At 45.8% G+C, this 6,000-nt stretch overlaps 1 protein-coding gene across 3 annotated transcripts in view; it reads left to right on the top strand.

Annotated features, from left to right (window-relative positions):
* The first annotated feature begins 1,616 nt into the window (after window positions 1–1,616).
* The window catches only part of ERBIN (erbb2 interacting protein), a 209,115-nt gene continuing 204,731 nt past the window's right edge, over window positions 1,617–6,000 (top strand). For 2 of the 3 annotated variants that reach the window (XM_044276140.1, XM_044276139.1), the window contains exon 1: window positions 1,619–2,127. The gene's annotated coding sequence lies outside the window, so the exon portion shown is untranslated. Of the gene's footprint in view, window positions 2,128–6,000 lie in introns of all 3 variants that reach the window. The other variant, XM_044276141.1, reaches the window with a different exon arrangement.

Genomic DNA, 6,000 nt, shown 5'->3' with positions numbered 1-6,000 from the left:
ATAGCGCAACCATATTCCGCAGCGCTGTACAATTCAGTGGGTCCATGTACGAAACAAAAGACATCACAAAGTTACCGGCTAATGTACAACTGAAACGCTAAGGCCTCATGCACACGAACGGATTTTCTTTCTGTGTCCGGACTGTATACGGAATCATTCATTTCAATGGGCCTGCAAAAAAAAAGGAAGTGCATTCCGTTTCCGTATGTCCGTTCCGCAAAAGAATAGAACATGTCCTATAGTTGTCTGCATTACAGACAAGGATAGGACTGTTCTATTAGGGGCCGGCTGTTCCGTTCCACGAAATACAGAATGTACACGGACGTCATCAGTATTTTTTGTGGATCCGTGTTTTGCAGATCGCAAAATACATACGGTTGTGTGCATGAGCCCTTATACTGTATTCACTGTGTCAGCATTTCTGCAATACCCCACTGGTCGCTGATAATTGTCAGTGGTGCCCTCTTACCCTGGGTTCACACCTCAGCGTTCTGAAAGGAGCGCTCTGTATGCGCGATTGTACGGGCGTTTGCAATCGCGCATACAGAGACAAGCGAACGCCCATTGTCGCGCGTTCCCGAAAGTCTATGTACGGGAACGCGCGACAAAACGCCCCAAAGAAGCTCAAGAACTTATTTATGCGTTGGGCGTTTTTCAGCGCGTTCTAACACGCTGTAAAACGCGAAAATGTGAACCAGTCCCATAGGGAAGCATTGGTTTGCATCGGTTATGCGTTTTACAGCGCGTTCGAACGCACTGTAAAACGCGCAAGTGTGAACTTAGGGTTATAGTGCACAGGTCAGAAACCTCCGGCACTCCAGCTGCTGTCAAACTACAACTCCTAGCGTACTCCATTCACCTCTATGATCGTTCCGAGAACAGCCAAGTGAGTGTGCCTACTGGGAGTCGTAGTTGGAGCACAACTGGTGTGCTGGAGATTGCCGATTTAGTAAAATCTTTGCGAAAAGCGGTAATATATGGTTACGGTATCCGCTCTATCTCCAGTGCTGGTACAGTCTCCTATCCCCGTGTCTAAATTCTCCGTGCATTTCTAGACACCCTCTATAGTGCTAGTGACAGGGCTGTGACACCCACCACTCATGCTGCACCTTCCAGCAGCCCAGCCAGAGAAGGAGAGGGGTATTTACTGCAAGTGTACACAAACTATGCCAGGGTTAAAGAAAGGGTGAGACAGGGTCATGGCCAGCTATGTGACCTCTCCCTTCTAGTGTCCCCCACCCCCCAGGCATCTCCTCTTTTGTGCCCACCCATTGAGACATTATGCACCCTGGCATATGGTCAGAGCTAACAGTTGGGCAGCAGCAGCCTGGAGCATGCAGGTAAGAGAAGCTGGTGAGCTGCAGACATCCTCTCACAGAAGGGGACTATAATGTTACTATGTGCAGGAAAAAAAAGCATGTTTTAAAAAGGGGAAATAGAGGAAAGGGAAGAGACAGATAGAGGAGAAATGTGACGCCTGAGGAAGTGAGAGTAGCAGAGACAGAGAGAGACTGCCTCCTGAGAGGAGGGGAAACCAGAGACAGAGGGGGAGGGGAGTGTGTGTGCTGCTGGAAGCAGTACAGGGGAGGAGAGACACAGAGAGAGTGCTGCCGTGTGTGTCTGTGTGCAGGGTGCGGCTCTAGAGTGCGACACTGTACCCCCCAAATAGCACCCTAGTCACCCCCCCACTCACCTCCAAGGATCCCAGCACTGATAATCTCCCTCCCCAGACCCTCCCTTGGAGCTTTGTGGCCCCCCACCTCACTCCACACTTCTCATCTCTCCCCCTCCCCAGCACTTTTAATCCCTCTTTTAAGATTTTTTTTTTTTTTTTTTTGTTTAATTATTTAATTGCTCCTCCTCGTCCAGGAAAAGAAAGGACCTGCCTGAGCAGAGGGGAAACTTCATCTGCTATTTGGTCTGGAAGTTCTGCATTTCTTTCTTGTGTGGATGATTTTTGAGCCGGAATTTCATCTGGATTGTATTTCTGGGGACAAAAGGTGCTGAGAAGGATTTTAAAAGGCAAAAGTCTAAACTTCTATTGGATTTGTTTTTAGAAAAAAAAAAATATATATATATATACGTTTTTAAAAGGAAGAAGAAGAGATCCAGTCAGAACAGGAGGAGGTAGGTGCTGCCACTTGTTTGTAGGTGATACATTGTTACTTTGTTTTATAAACAGAATGTGTATATTTGTAAATAATCTAGGAATCTTTCCCCTGTAGCAGCAGATACTTCCAGGCTTGGGGTGGCACAAGGTATGTTGCTTCTGTTTTAAATGCCATAGTTATAATTTTGATGAAGCCTCATGCCTCCCTCCCCCTTCCTGTTGAGAGCCCCACTTCTAACATCAATCATGCCTCCCTCAGATTTTTAGAAATGAAGTGTCACCACTTTAATGGCGGATATTTTTTCCCTTTACACAACACAAGGTTGAAGTTTATAACCTGGCCAGCAGTAATGTGCCTTGTGCAAGTTACCTCTGTTACAATTACCTTACTGTTTCTTTGTGTTATTACAGTCCACATGGTTCTGCTAGAAATTTGGGTTGCAGGAGCAATGGCTTAGGGGCACAATGGAGTGGAGAAGGGATGCAGTTGTAGTCCAGTTTTTATGATCTGGTTGTGTTTCCACTGCAGAACAAGATGTGACTATGAGAGCAGAGATTCCTGTGCATGGCTTTGTCGCAGGTTGCCACCTCGCACAGGCCTCGGCTGTATACCTTGGACCCAGTCCACCGTGGTTGCATTAGTGTTGCTTTGCAGGCGAGATCACATATGGTGTAGTAGCTGCTGCACTTTCTAGTGAGCTGCTTTTGCCGCTGCTGTCATGCTGCAAAATTTTATTGGTTGTGCTAGGGCGGCTTGTGTCGCTATGGAAAAATGTGCAGTTGCAGATTGGTGCGCCTGTTGTCTGTGTCTGTACACGCGCCAGTAGTTTTGCTGCTCTGCAATGTCTGGCTGGATATTATTAATCATTAAATAACCAGAAATGTGCAAAAATAAATTGCTTTAGGATGGAAAACGCAGATATTTTTTATTACATTGCATGATTGGTTGAGGGTATGCTTAGATTCTGTAGGAAGATGTGATGTTGTGCTGTCAGGGGTAATCTGATCAAACTTTTTTTCCCTCCTTGTCTTCAGTTATTGTTCATGCAGAGGCCTGTCAGCCGTGTCCCCATAGAAGACATGTCTGTATGGGTCTTTTTCATGATTTATGCTCCTTTTTATTCTCGCTTCTTTACCTTTTTGTGTTGCAAAGAGGCAGTTTTCAGCAACTTTATCTGCAGGAGCAGTAGGGGGTAGTAGTCCCCGGGTTTTAATCCCTCTGCCTTGTCTTCACACAGTGAAGCTCTTTGTTCATTCCAAGACATGCACATCTAGTCTGGTCCTAATCAGACAACATTATGTCCCACTGACAGCGCCAAAATGCTCAGTCCACGCTTTGGAGGCAGTGGATCGCAGGCCGAGCTGTTAGATCATGACTGAATCTACGTATAGTCATTGATTCTATATTTGCAAGCTGTTCAAAACATACCAGGAGCGAAATTCTGCCAGTTCTAGGGATCCTCGTAACAAGGTCAAACAAGTGCATTCAGGCCGTAAACTATTGACATGGAAATTCGACTGAGGAAGCTGTTGTGTGGCCCTCTGGCCATGATGGGTCATTTTTGGTGTCTGTAAGGACAGCTGTTGTGTTCATAGGATGACTGTAGATTTTGCAGCAATTTCCCTTTGCGACCGAATCTGTGACAGATGGATATACGCCAAGAAGTATATCTCCCAATATGTTTATAATATACATGAGTTTTATCAGGTATCTTGTACCATACAGCAAGTCAACATATAGATGACGTCCTACAAGGGAAAGCTTCAAGCTCATGGCTTCGTCCTCAAACGGGTTCACAAATACAGATACCTTCCATTTGTATTCCGCATTTTTCTCACTCCCATCAATAGGAAGGACTTGTTCTATAATTTGCGGAGCAGCCACATGGATTTGCAAAAAATACGGATGTGTTCATGGCCCCGTAGAAATGAATGGGTCAGTGTGCAATCCACAAAAACTACGTATAGTGTACGAATAAACACTACAGTCTTGTGCATGAAGCCTAAGGCATTCTTATTTTGGTTCACATCCGATCTGCACGTGGAACCATTCATGTCTACGGGGCCGCAAAAATACGGACAGCACACAGATGCCATTTGTGGATAGGAGTAGACATTTCTATTCTAATAGAGACTGAGGAAAGTGTGGGATGCAAACAGACGGTATCCATATTTTGTGGATCCGCGTTTTTTGGCCCCCAAATGGCAACGGCCATGTGCACAAGGCCTTACATATTCCTGTAGCTTTTACAGGGAATCTGAAACAGCAGGTCATGCGTTTCCACCATGGATGATGGGATCCAAAAATGTCATGATCTCCAAACGTTTATCAGCAAAAGGCCAACATCATGTAATATGGCGGACGTAGGAGTGCAGTAATTCAGAATACTGACACCTTACAGCACAACCGGGGTTGGTTTTGTATGCGCTCCCTTTGTTCGCTTGAACTTTCAGCATATTTGTTTCTTCTAACGCTAGTAGAATGTACAAGTAGGTCAATTGTCCTCTCGCTTATGTGACATGGGGACAGTAGATTGTAACCACCGTGAATAGATGCCACTGATTGTCCGCCACGTACTGTACATATCTAATCTATAAACCGTAGCACAGACATTGATTTTAGAATCCATTTGTTATCAAATCTATTGATAGCTGGCAGATGGTTATTTGCTGTTTCATAATGCCTTCTAATGACCGATCGACTTTTCCAAGGATTGTCCATGATCGTGATTTCCTGGGAAACGCTGTACACCGAGGATCAGCATCCTTCGGCACTCCAGCTGCTGTAAACTACAACTCCCAGCATGCACACTTATTTGGCTCTTCTTGTAACTCTCATAGAAGTTAAAATTAAGAGATAGGACAGCACTACCTTTCGAGTTATCTCAAAGAGTCCATATCGTGGCGGTGCCTGTGGTGTCAGATCCTAGCCTCTAGAGATCCCACGATGCAGAAAATCGGGGGAAAAACCACGGCACTCCAACTTCTCAGCAAGCTGCGGTGTTTATTGTTCACCCAGCGTGCACTCAGTGGAGTCGAAACGTTGCACGCTGGGTGAACAATAAACACTGAAGCTTGTTGAGAAGTTGGCGTGCCGTGGTTGTTTCCCATAGAAGTTAAAGGAGGATTCTGGGAGTAGTAGTTTCAGAACAGCTGGAGTGCCGGAGGTCTTTCGGATTTCTGTGAGTTTCCAGAGCAGATCTGCACCAAAAACCTCATGTGTTACTTGTGTTTTTGTGGTGCATTGAAAAGGGTTAAATCTGCGCCAAAAATCGCATGAACAATTGACGTCAGGTCAATTTCCGGAAGGAAGAAAGAAGCAGAGTGTACATGAGATTTGTGTAATCTCATACACTTTGCTGATACTGTATTGGGCCTCATGCACCTGGCCGTGCCCGTATTGCGGCCCGCAAACAGCGGGTCCACAATATATGGGCCCCGGCCGTTTGGGTCAGCATCAGTGATGCGGTGCACATTCACTACGGAGTGTTTCCGTGGGGTTTCTCTCCGTGACTCCGCACCGCGAATAAATAGAACTTGTTCAAATTTTTTTTTATTTATTTGCATGTAAATCCATGTGGGAAAAACCGTGTGCAATCCGCACCGTGTGCTGCCACCCTTAGGCCTCGTGCACATGGCAGAGATTTGAGCAGAAGTAGAGAGGCGGGCACAGTCCCTGCCACTCGTATGTACCACTGTATGGTGGAGTTTTTCAGGATTTTTCTTCCTTGGAAGCAATACTGGTGGGAGTTTATCAATACAGCATCACATACAGTCGGGAGCGGAGCTGCAATATGCTGGTATGCTGGCACGACCGCAACACAATGGATGAGTGCAAGGTGTTGGACCCACACCAATTTGATATTGATGACCTATTCAGAGAAATACCC

The sequence above is a fragment of the Bufo gargarizans genome, chromosome 1 (assembly GCF_014858855.1).
Source record: "Bufo gargarizans isolate SCDJY-AF-19 chromosome 1, ASM1485885v1, whole genome shotgun sequence".
In the NCBI taxonomy this organism is placed as follows: Eukaryota; Metazoa; Chordata; class Amphibia; order Anura; family Bufonidae; genus Bufo; species Bufo gargarizans.
This window is presented reverse-complemented; position numbering and strand designations above follow the sequence as displayed.